At 46.2% G+C, this 10,266-nt stretch overlaps 1 non-coding gene across 1 annotated transcript; it reads left to right on the top strand.

Moving 5' to 3' along the window:
• Positions 1 to 9,347: 9,347 nt before the first annotated feature.
• On the top strand, positions 9,348 to 9,420 carry Trnat-agu (transfer RNA threonine (anticodon AGU)). Its single transcript has one exon. It is a non-coding gene; the product is annotated as a tRNA-Thr (tRNA).
• The last annotated feature ends 846 nt before the right edge of the window (positions 9,421 to 10,266 follow it).

Consider the following 10,266-nt stretch of genomic DNA (forward strand, 5'->3'; position numbering starts at 1 on the left):
GTGTGTTAATTTTGACGCCACTAGCTCTGCATGTTGTCATGCAATTTCTTTACCTCTCAGAAATGATTATGACATAAAAGTGAAGTACGTGACGAGTGTGACGTTAGGAAAACATTAGGCTGCATGGAGAGAAACTGTATGGGACCACCCAACCGAAACGAGTACTGTGTGACGTGCTACCCGGCAGGTATTCACCGCGGTAGACGGCTAGCTCAGTCCGTAGAGCGTCAGACTTTTAATCCCAGGGTCGTTGGTTCAAGCCACACGCTGGGCGGAACGGAATTTTGTTCCGCTGCAGATGTAAATTACCGTTTTTCTGATTAACGATATTTAATGGAAGTAGCAACTTTTAACTTAGCCTACGTCTCTGTCAGTCGCAAGGAATCTGTATTTGAAGGTGAAGGTGATTTTGTAGACATGTGTGTAAGACATGTCCTGAAATGCAAGTGTTGTTGTTTGGAGAGCACATCGGTTACGTGTCAGATGTGTGGCCAAGCAGTCATGGGTCGCCATAGCTGCAATTATTAGTCTGTAATATGAAGTGTTGTCAGCTGAAGTCTGATGATGCAGACGACCGTAAGGACGAAGTACCCAAGAGTACTGCTAGGCCGCGCCTCTTTAGCTCAGTGGTAGAGCACTGGTCTAACAAACCAGGGGACGTAAGTTCCATCTTCACAGGAGAAAGATGAATTTTGGAAATCAGTTGCGCGTCGTGGCTGTATAGCAAACAGTATCTGTGATGACGAACAATTAGCAACAGGCGTTTTTTTAAGAATTACTCTCAGATGTGATTAAGGCGAATGGCGCAGATAAAGCATTTGCCAAAGTGGTACAGCAGAAGGTGGGACGAGGCAGTCTGAATTACATTTTACAGAAGTATATCTCACATATCTCAGAGCCTCTCGCGGTCGTGGTCGTCGTCGTCGTCGTCGTCGCCTCCGCCGCTTCTGCAGAAGTAGCAAATGGCCCTCGTAGCAAATGCGGCGAGGGACGCCCTGCCTTCGATTCCGAATGCACAAAGTGTGTGGTCTTGTTTCTCAGTCTATATTTGATCGGTCTCGTAAGAGGTTGAATGTAACGAATGGGTGGGAAAGAGCAAGGGGCAGCGGCTGTGTAGAACGAAAACACAAATCCTCAGGGGTGTCAGCGTTTCGAGATGAGTCGCATACATGTAAATGTTGGTCGTCAGTGACTGTGTGGCCTAATGGATGAGACGTCGGACTTCGGATCTGAAGATTACAGGTTCGAATGATGTCACGCTTGTGTTTTTCCCGTGCTGAAAAGAAACATACCGTTTTAATGTAGCAATTGAGCAGTACAAAACCGTCTGAATGTTGCTGTTGACCATTTTTTGCTTGGAGATGCTCGTGAGCTTGAAACACACACAACAAGACCGGTGTTAACTAGCGATATGGTCGCCACTAGCTCTGCATGTTGTCATGCAATTTCTTTACCTCTCAGAAATGATTATGACATAAAAGTGAAGTACGTGACGAGTGTGACGTTAGGAAAACATGTATGGGACCACCCTACCGAAACGAGTACTGTGTGACGTGCTACCCGGCAGGTATTCACCGCGGTAGCCGGCTAGCTCAGTCGCTAGAGCGTCAGACTCTTAATCCCAGGGTCGTTGGTTCGAGCCACACGCTGGGCGGAACGGAATTTTGTTCCGCTGAAGATGTAAATTACCGTTATTCTGATTAACGATATTTAATGGAAATAGCAACTTTTAACTTTGCCTACGTCTCTGTCAGTCTCAAGGAATCTGTAATTGAAGGTGAAGGTTATTTTGTAGACATGTGTGAAAGACATGTTCTGAAATGCAAGTGTTGTTGTTTGGAGAGCACATCGATTACTTGTCAGATGTGTAGCCAAGCAGTAATGGGTCGCCATAGCTGCAAACATTAGCCTGTAATATGAAGTGTTGTCAGCTGAAGTCTGATGATGCAGACGACCGTAAGGACGAAGTACCCAAGAGTACCACTAGGCCGCGCCTCTTTAGCTCAGTGGTAGAGCACTGGTCTAATAAAACAGGGGTCGTACGTTCTATCCTCACAGGGGAAAGATGAATTTTGGAAATGAGTTGCGCGTCGTGGCTGTATAGCAAACAGTATCTGTGATGACGAACAATTAGCAACAGGCGTTCTTTTAAGAATTACTCTCAGATGTGATTAAGGCGAATGGCGCAGATAAAGCATTTGCCAAAGCGGTACAGCAGAAAGTGGGACGAGGCAGTCTGAATTACATTTTACAGATGTCTTTCTCACATATCTCAGAGCCTCTCGCGGTCGTCGACGTCGTCGCCGCCGCCGCCGCCGTCGCTTCTGCAGAAGTAGCAAATGGCCATCGTAGCAAATGCGGCGAGGGACGCCCTGCCTTCGATTCCGAATGCACAAAGTGTGTGGTCTTGTTTCTCAGTCTATATTTGATCGGTCTCGTAAGAGGTTGAATGTAACGAATGGGTGGGAAAGAGCAAGGGGCAGCGGCTGTGTAGAACGAAAACACAAATCCTCAGGGGTGTGAGCGTTTCGAGATGAGTCGCATACATGTAAATGTTGGTCGTCAGTGACTGTGTGGCCTAATGGATAAGACGTCGGACTTCGGATCTGAAGATTACAGGTTCGAATGATGTCACGCTTGTGTTTTTCCAGTGCTGAAAAAGAAACATACCGTTTTAATGTAGCAATTGAGCAGTACGAAACCGTCTGAATGTTGCTGTTGACCATTTTTTGCTTGGAGATGCTCTTGAGCTTGAAACACACACAACAAGACCGGTGTTAACTAGCGAAATGGTCGGCAGAGTGCCGACACCGCGAGTTTTGACTGGCACTTGCACATATAAAACAAGGTCGTAAAGTAACTCGTTCGGCTTTTGAGTCACATAAAGTATGTGTGTTAATTTTGACGCCACTAGCTCTGCATGTTGACATGCAATTTCTTTACCTCTCAGAAATGATTATGACATAAAAGTGAAGTACGTGACGAGTGTGACGTTAGGAAAACATTAGGCTGCATGGAGAGAAACTGTATGGGACCACCCAACCGAAACGAGTACTGTGTGACGTGCTACCAGGCAGGTATTCACCGCGGTAGCCGGCTAGCTCAGTCGCTAGAGCGTCAGACTCTTAATCCCAGGGTCGTTGGTTCGAGCCACACGCTGGGCGGAACGGAATTTTGTTCCGCTGCAGATGTAAAGTACCGTTATTCTGATTAACGATATTTAATGGAAATAGCAACTTTTAACTTTGCCTACGTCTCTGTCAGTCGCAAGGAATCTGTAATTGAAGGAGAAGGTGATTTTGTAGACATGTGTGAAAGACATGTTCTGAAATGCAAGTGTTGTTGTTTGGAGAGCACATCGATTACGTGTCAGATGTGTACCCAAGCAGTAATGGGTCGCCTTAGCTGCAAACATTAGCCTGTAATATGAAGTGTTGTCAGCTGAAGTCTGATGATGCAGACGACCGTAAGGACGAAGTACCCAAGAGTACCACTAGGCCGCGCCTCTTTAGCTCAGTGGTAGAGCACTGGTCTAATAAAACAGGGGTCGTACGTTCTATCCTCACAGGGGAAAGATGAATTTTGGAAATGAGTTGCGCGTCGTGGCTGTATAGCAAACAGTATCTGTGATGACGAACAATTAGCAACAGGCGTTCTTTTAAGAATTACTCTCAGATGTGATTACGGCGAATGGCGCAGATAAAGCATTTGCCAAAGCGGTACAGCAGAAGGTGGGACGAGGCAGTCTGAATTACATTTTACAGATGTATTTCTCACATATCTCAGAGCCTCTCGCGGTCGTCGACGTCGTCGCCGCCGCCGCCGCCGTCGCTTCTGCAGAAGTAGCAAATGGCCATCGTAGCAAATGCGGCGAGGGACGCCCTGCCTTCGATTCCGAATGCACAAAGTGTGTGGTCTTGTTTCTCAGTCTATATTTGATCGGTCTCGTAAGAGGTTGAATGTAACGAATGGGTGGGAAAGAGCAAGGGGCAGCGGCTGTGTAGAACGAAAACACAAATCCTCAGGGGTGTCAGCGTTTCGAGATGAGTCGCATACATGTAAACGTTGGTCGTCAGTGACTGTGTGGCCTAATGGATAAGACGTCGGACTTCGGATCTGAAGATTACAGGTTCGAATGATGTCACGCTTGTGTTTTTCCAGTTCTGAAAAAGAAACATACCGTTTTAATGTAGCAATTGAGCAGTACGAAACCGTCTGAATGTTGCTGTTGACCATTTTTTGCTTGGAGATGCTCTTGAGCTTGAAACACACACAACAAGACAGGTGTTAACTAGCGATATGGTCGCCACTAGCTCTGCATGTTGTCATGCAATTTCTTTACCTCTCAGAAATGATTATGACATAAAAGTGAAGTACGTGACGAGTGTGACGTTAGGAAAACATTAGGCTGCATGGAGAGAAACTGTATGGGACCACCCAACCGAAACGAGTACTGTGTGACGTGCTACCCGGCAGGTATTCACCCCTGTAGCCGGCTAGCTCAGTCGCTAGAGCGTCAGACTCTTAATCCCAGGGTCGTTGGTTCGAGCCACACGCTGGGCGGAACGGAATTTTGTTCCGCTGCAGATGTAAATTACCGTTTTTCTGATTAACGATATTTAATGGAAATAGCAACTTTTAACTTTGCCTACGTCTCTGTCTGTCGCAAGGAATCTGTAATTGAAGGTGAAGGTGATTTTGTAGACATGTGTGAAAGACATGTTCTGAAATGCAAGTGTTGTTGTTTGGAGAGCACATCGATTACGTGTCAGATGTGTAGCCAAGCAGTAATGGGTCGCCATAGCTGCAAACATTAGCCTGTAATATGAAGTGTTGTCAGCTGAAGTCTGATGATGCAGACGACCGTAAGGACGAAGTACCCAAGAGTACCACTAGGCCGCGCCTCTTTAGCTCAGTGGTAGAGCACTGGTCTAATAAAACAGGGGTCGTGCGTTCTATCCTCACAGGGGAAATATGAATTTTGGAAATCAGTTGCGCGTCGTGGCTGTATAGCAAACAGTATCTGTGATGACGAACAATTAGCAACAGGCGTTCTTTTAAGAATTACTCTCAGATGTGATTAAGGCGAATGGCGCAGATAAAGCATTTGCCAAAGCGGTACAGCAGAAGGTGGGACGAGGCAGTCTGAATTACATTTTACAGATGTATTTCTCACATATCTCAGAGCCTTTCGCGGTCGTCGACGTCGTCGCCGCCGCCGCCGCCGTCGCTTCTGCAGAAGTAGCAAATGGCCATCGTAGCAAATGCGACGAGGGACGCCCTGCCTTCGATTCCGAATGCACAAAGTGTGTGGTCTTGTTTCTCAGTCTATATTTGATCGGTCTCGTAAGAGGTTGAATGTAACGAATGGGTGGAAAGAGCAAGGGGCAGCGGCTGTGTAGAACGAAAACACAAATCCTCAAGGGTGTGAGCGTTTCGAGATGAGTCGTATACATGTAAATGTTTGTCGTCAGTGACCGTGTGGCCTAATGGATAAGGTGTCGGACTTCGGATCTGAAGATTACAGGTTCGAATGCTGTCACGCTCGTGTTTTTCCGGTTCCGAAAAAGATACATAACGTTTTAATGTAGCAATTGAGCAGTACGAAACCGTCTGAATGTTGCTGTTGACCATTTTTTGCTTGGAGATGCTCTTGAGCTTGAAACACACACAACAAGACCGGTGTTAACTAGCGAAATGGTTGGCAAAGCTCCGACACCGCGAGTTTTGACTGGCACTTGCACGTCTAGAACAACGTCGTAAAGTAACTCGTTCGGCTTTTGAGTCACATAAAGTATGTGTGTTAATTTTGACGCCACTAGCTCTGCATGTTGTCATACAATTTCTTTAGCTCTCAGAAATGATTATGACATAAAAGTGAAGTACGTGACGAGTGTGACGTTAGGAAAACATTAGGCAGCATGGAGAGAAACTGTATGGGACCACCCAACCGAAACGAGTACTGTGTGACGTGCTACCCGGCAGGTATTCACCGTGGTAGGCGGCTAGCTCTGTCGGTAGATAGTCAGACTCTTAATCCCAGGGTCATTGGTTCGAGCCACACGGTGGGCGGAACGGAATTTTGTTCCGCTGCAGATGTAAATTACCGTTTTTCTGATTTCCGGTATTTAATGGAAATAGCAACTTTAAACTTTGCCTCCGTCTCTGTCAGTCGCAAGGAAACTATATTTGAAGGTGAAGGTGATTTTGTAGACATGTGTGAAAGACATGTTCTGTAATGCAAGTGTTGTTGTTTGGAGAGCACATCGGTTACATGTCAGATGTGTAGCCAAGCAGTGATGGGTCGCCATAGCTGCAAATATTAGCCGGTAATATGAAGTGTTGTCAGCTGAAGTCTGATGATGCAGACGACCGTAAGGACGAAGTACCCAAGATTACCGCTAGGCCACGCTTCTTTAGCTCAGTGGTAGAGCACTGGTCTAATAAACCAAAGGTCGTAAGTTCCATCCTCACAAGAGAACGATGAATTTTGGAAATCAGTTGCGCGTCGTGGCTGTATAGCGAACAGTATCTGTGATGACGAACAATTAGCGACAGGCGTTTTTTTAAGAATTACTCTCAGATGTGATTAAGGCGAATGGAGCAGATAAAGCCGCCGCCGCCGCCGCTTCTGCAGAAGTAGCAAATGGCAATCGTAGCAAATGCGGTGAGGGACGCCCTGCCTTCGATTCCGAATGCACAGAGTGTGTGGTCTTGTTTCTCAGTCTATATTTGATCGGTCTTGTAAGAGGTTGAATGTAACGAATGGGTGGGAAACAGCAAGGGGCAGCGGCTGTGTAGAACGAAAACACAAATCCTCAGGGGTGTGAGCGTTTCGAGATAAGTAGTATACATGTAAATGTTTGTCGTCAGTGACCATGTGGCCTTATGGATAAGGCGTTGGACTTCGGATCTGAATATTACATGTTCGAATGCTGTCACGCTTGTGTTTTTCCCGTTCTGAAAAAGAAACATACCGTTTTAATGTAGCAATTGAGCAGTACGAAACCGTCTGAATGTTGCTGTTGACCATTTTTTGCTTGGAGATGCTCTTGAGCTTGAAACACACACAACAAGACCGGTGTTAACTAGCGAAATGGTCGGCAGAGTGCCGACACCGCGAGTTTTGACTGGCACTTGCATATCTAAAACAAGGTCGTAAAGTAACTCGTTCGGCTTTTGAGTCACATAAAGTATGTGTGTTAATTTTGACGCCACTAGCTCTGCATGTTGTCATGCAATTTCTTAACTCTCAGAAATGATTATGACATAAAAGTGAAGTACGTGACGAGTGTGACGTTAGGAAAACATTAGGCAGCATGGAGAGAAACTGTATGGGACCACCCAACCGAAACGAGTACTGTGTGACGTGCTACCCGGCAGGTATTCACCGTGGTAGCCGGCTAGCTCTGTCGGTAGATAGTCAGACTCTTAATCCCAGGGTCATTGGTTCGAGCCACACGGTGGGCGGAACGGAATGTTGTTCTGCTGCAGATGTAAATTACCGTTTTTCTAATTTCCGGTATTTAATGGAAATAGCAACTTTAAACTTTGCCTACGTCTCTGTCAGTCGCAAGGAAACTATATTTGAAGGTGAAGGTGATTTTGTAGACATGTGTGAAATACATGTTCTGTAATGCAAGTGTTGTTGTTTGGAGAGCACATCGGTTACGTGTCAGTTGTGTAGCCAAGCAGTAATGGGTCGCCATAGCTGCAAATATTAGCCTGTAATATGAAGTGTTGTCAGCTGAAGTCTGATGATGCAGACGACCGTAAGGACGAAGTACCCAAGAGTACCGCCAGTCCGCGCCTCTTTAGCTCAGTGGTAGAGCACTGGTCTAATAATCCAGGGGTCGTAAGTTCCATCCTCACAGGAGAAAGATGAATTTTGGAAATCAGTTGCGCGTCGTGGCTGTATAGCAAACAGTATCTGTGATGACGAACAATTAGCGACAGGCGTTTTTTTAAGAATTATTCTCAGATGTGATTAAGTCGAATGGCGCAGATAAAGCATTTGCCAAAGCGGTACAGCTTAAGGTGGGACGAGGCAGTCTGAATTACATTTTATAGATGTATTTCTCACATATCTCAGAGCCTCTCGCAGTCGTCGTATAGTCGTCGTCGTCGCCGTCGCCGCCGCCGCCGCCGCCGCCGCCGCCGCCGCCGCTTCTGCAGAAGTAGCAAATGGCCATCGTAGCAAATGCGGTGAGGGACGCCCTGCCTTCGATTCCGATTGCACAAAGTGTGTGGTCTTGTTTCTCAGTCTATATTTGATCGGTCTCGTAAGAGGTTGAATGTAACGAATCGGTGGGAAAGAGCAAGGGGCAGCGGCTGTGTAGAACGAAAACACAAATCCTCAGTGGTGTGAGCGTTTCGAGATGAGTCGCATACATGTAAATGTTTGTCGCCAGTGACCGTGTGGCCTAATGGATAAGGCGTCGGACTTCGGATCAGAAGATTACAGGTTCGAATGCTGTCACGCTCGTGTTTTTCCAGTTCTGAAAAAGAAACATACCGTTTTAATGTAGCAATTGAGCAGTACGATACCGTCTGAATGTTGCTGTTGACCATTTTTTGCTTGGAGATGCCCTTCAGCTTGAAACACACACAACAAGACCGGTGTTAACTAGCGAAATGGTCGGCAGAGTGCCGACACCGCGAGTTTTGACTGGCACTTGCACATCTAAAACAACGTCGGAAAGTAACTGGTTCGGCTTTAGAGTCACATAAAGTATGTGTGTTAATTTTGACGCCACTAGCTCTGCATGTTGTCATGCAATTTCTTTAGCTCTCAGAAATGATTATGACATAAAAGTGAAGTACGTGACGAGTGTGACGTTAGGAAAACATTAGGCAGCATGGAGAGAAACTGTTTGGGACCACCCAACCGAAACGAGTACTGTGTGACGTGCTACCCGGCAGGTATTCACCGCGGTAGCCAGCTAGCTCAGTGGGTAGATAGTCAGACTCTTAATCCCTGGGTCGTTGGTTCGAGCCACACGCTTGGCGGAACGGAATTTTGTTCCGCTGCAGATGAAAACTACCGTTTTTCTGATTTCCGATATTTAAGGGAAATAGCAACTTTAAACTTTGCCTACGTCTCTGTCAGTCGCAAGGAAACTGTATTTGAAGGTGAATTTGATTTTGTAGACATGTGTGAAAGACATGTTCTGTAAAGCAAGTGTTGTTGTTTGGAGAGCACATCGGTTACGTGTCAGTTGTGTAGCCAAGCAGTAATGGGTCGCCATAGCTGCAAATATTAGCCGGTAATATGAAGTGTTGTCAGCTGAAGTCTGATGATGCAGAAGACCGTAAGGACGAAGTACCCAAGAATACCGCAAGGCAGCGCCTCTTTAGCTCAGTGGTAGAGCACTGGTCTAGTGAACCAGGGGTCGTAAGTTCCATCCTCACAAGAGAGCGATGTATTTTGGAAATCAGTTGCGCGTCGAGGCTGTATAGCAAACAGTATCTGTGATGACGAACAATTAGCGACAGGCGTTTTTTTAAGAATTACTCTCAGATGTGATTAAGGCGAATGGCGCAGATAAAGCATTTGCCAAAGCGGTACAGCATAAGGTGGGACGAGGCAGTCTCAATTACATTTTATTGATGTATTTCTCACATATCTCAGAGCCTCTCGCGGTCGCCGTCGTCGTCGTTGTCGTCGTCGTCGCCGCCGCTTCTGCAGAAGTAGCAAATGGCCATCGTAGCAAATGCGGCGAGGGACGCCCTGCCTTCGATTCCGAATGCACAAAGTGTGTGGTCTTGTTTCTCAGTCTATATTTGATCGGTCTCGTAAGAGGTTGAATGTAACGAATGGGTGTTAAAGAGCAAGGGGCAGCGGCTGTGTAGAACGAAAACACAAATCCTCAGGGGTGTGAGCGTTTCGAGATGAGTCGTATACATGTAAATGTTTGTCGTCAGTGACCGTGTGGCTTAATGGATAATACGTCGGAATTCTGATCTGAGGATTACAGGTTCGAATGCTGTCACGCTTGTGTTTTTCCAGTTCTGAAAAAGAAACATACCGTTTTAATGTAGCAATTGAGCAGTACGAAACCGTCTGAATGTTGCTGTTGACCATTTTTTGCTTGGAGATGCTCTTGAGCTTGAAACACACACAACAAGACCGGTGTTAACTAGCGAAATGGTTGGCAAAGTGCCGACACCGCGAGTTTTGACTGGCACTTGCACATCTAAAACAACGTCGGAAAGTAACTCGTTCGGCTTTTGAGTCACATAAAGTATGTGTGTTAATTTTGACGC

Source organism: Schistocerca gregaria, chromosome 4, assembly GCF_023897955.1.
Source record: "Schistocerca gregaria isolate iqSchGreg1 chromosome 4, iqSchGreg1.2, whole genome shotgun sequence".
Lineage (NCBI taxonomy): Eukaryota > Metazoa > Arthropoda > Insecta > Orthoptera > Acrididae > Schistocerca > Schistocerca gregaria.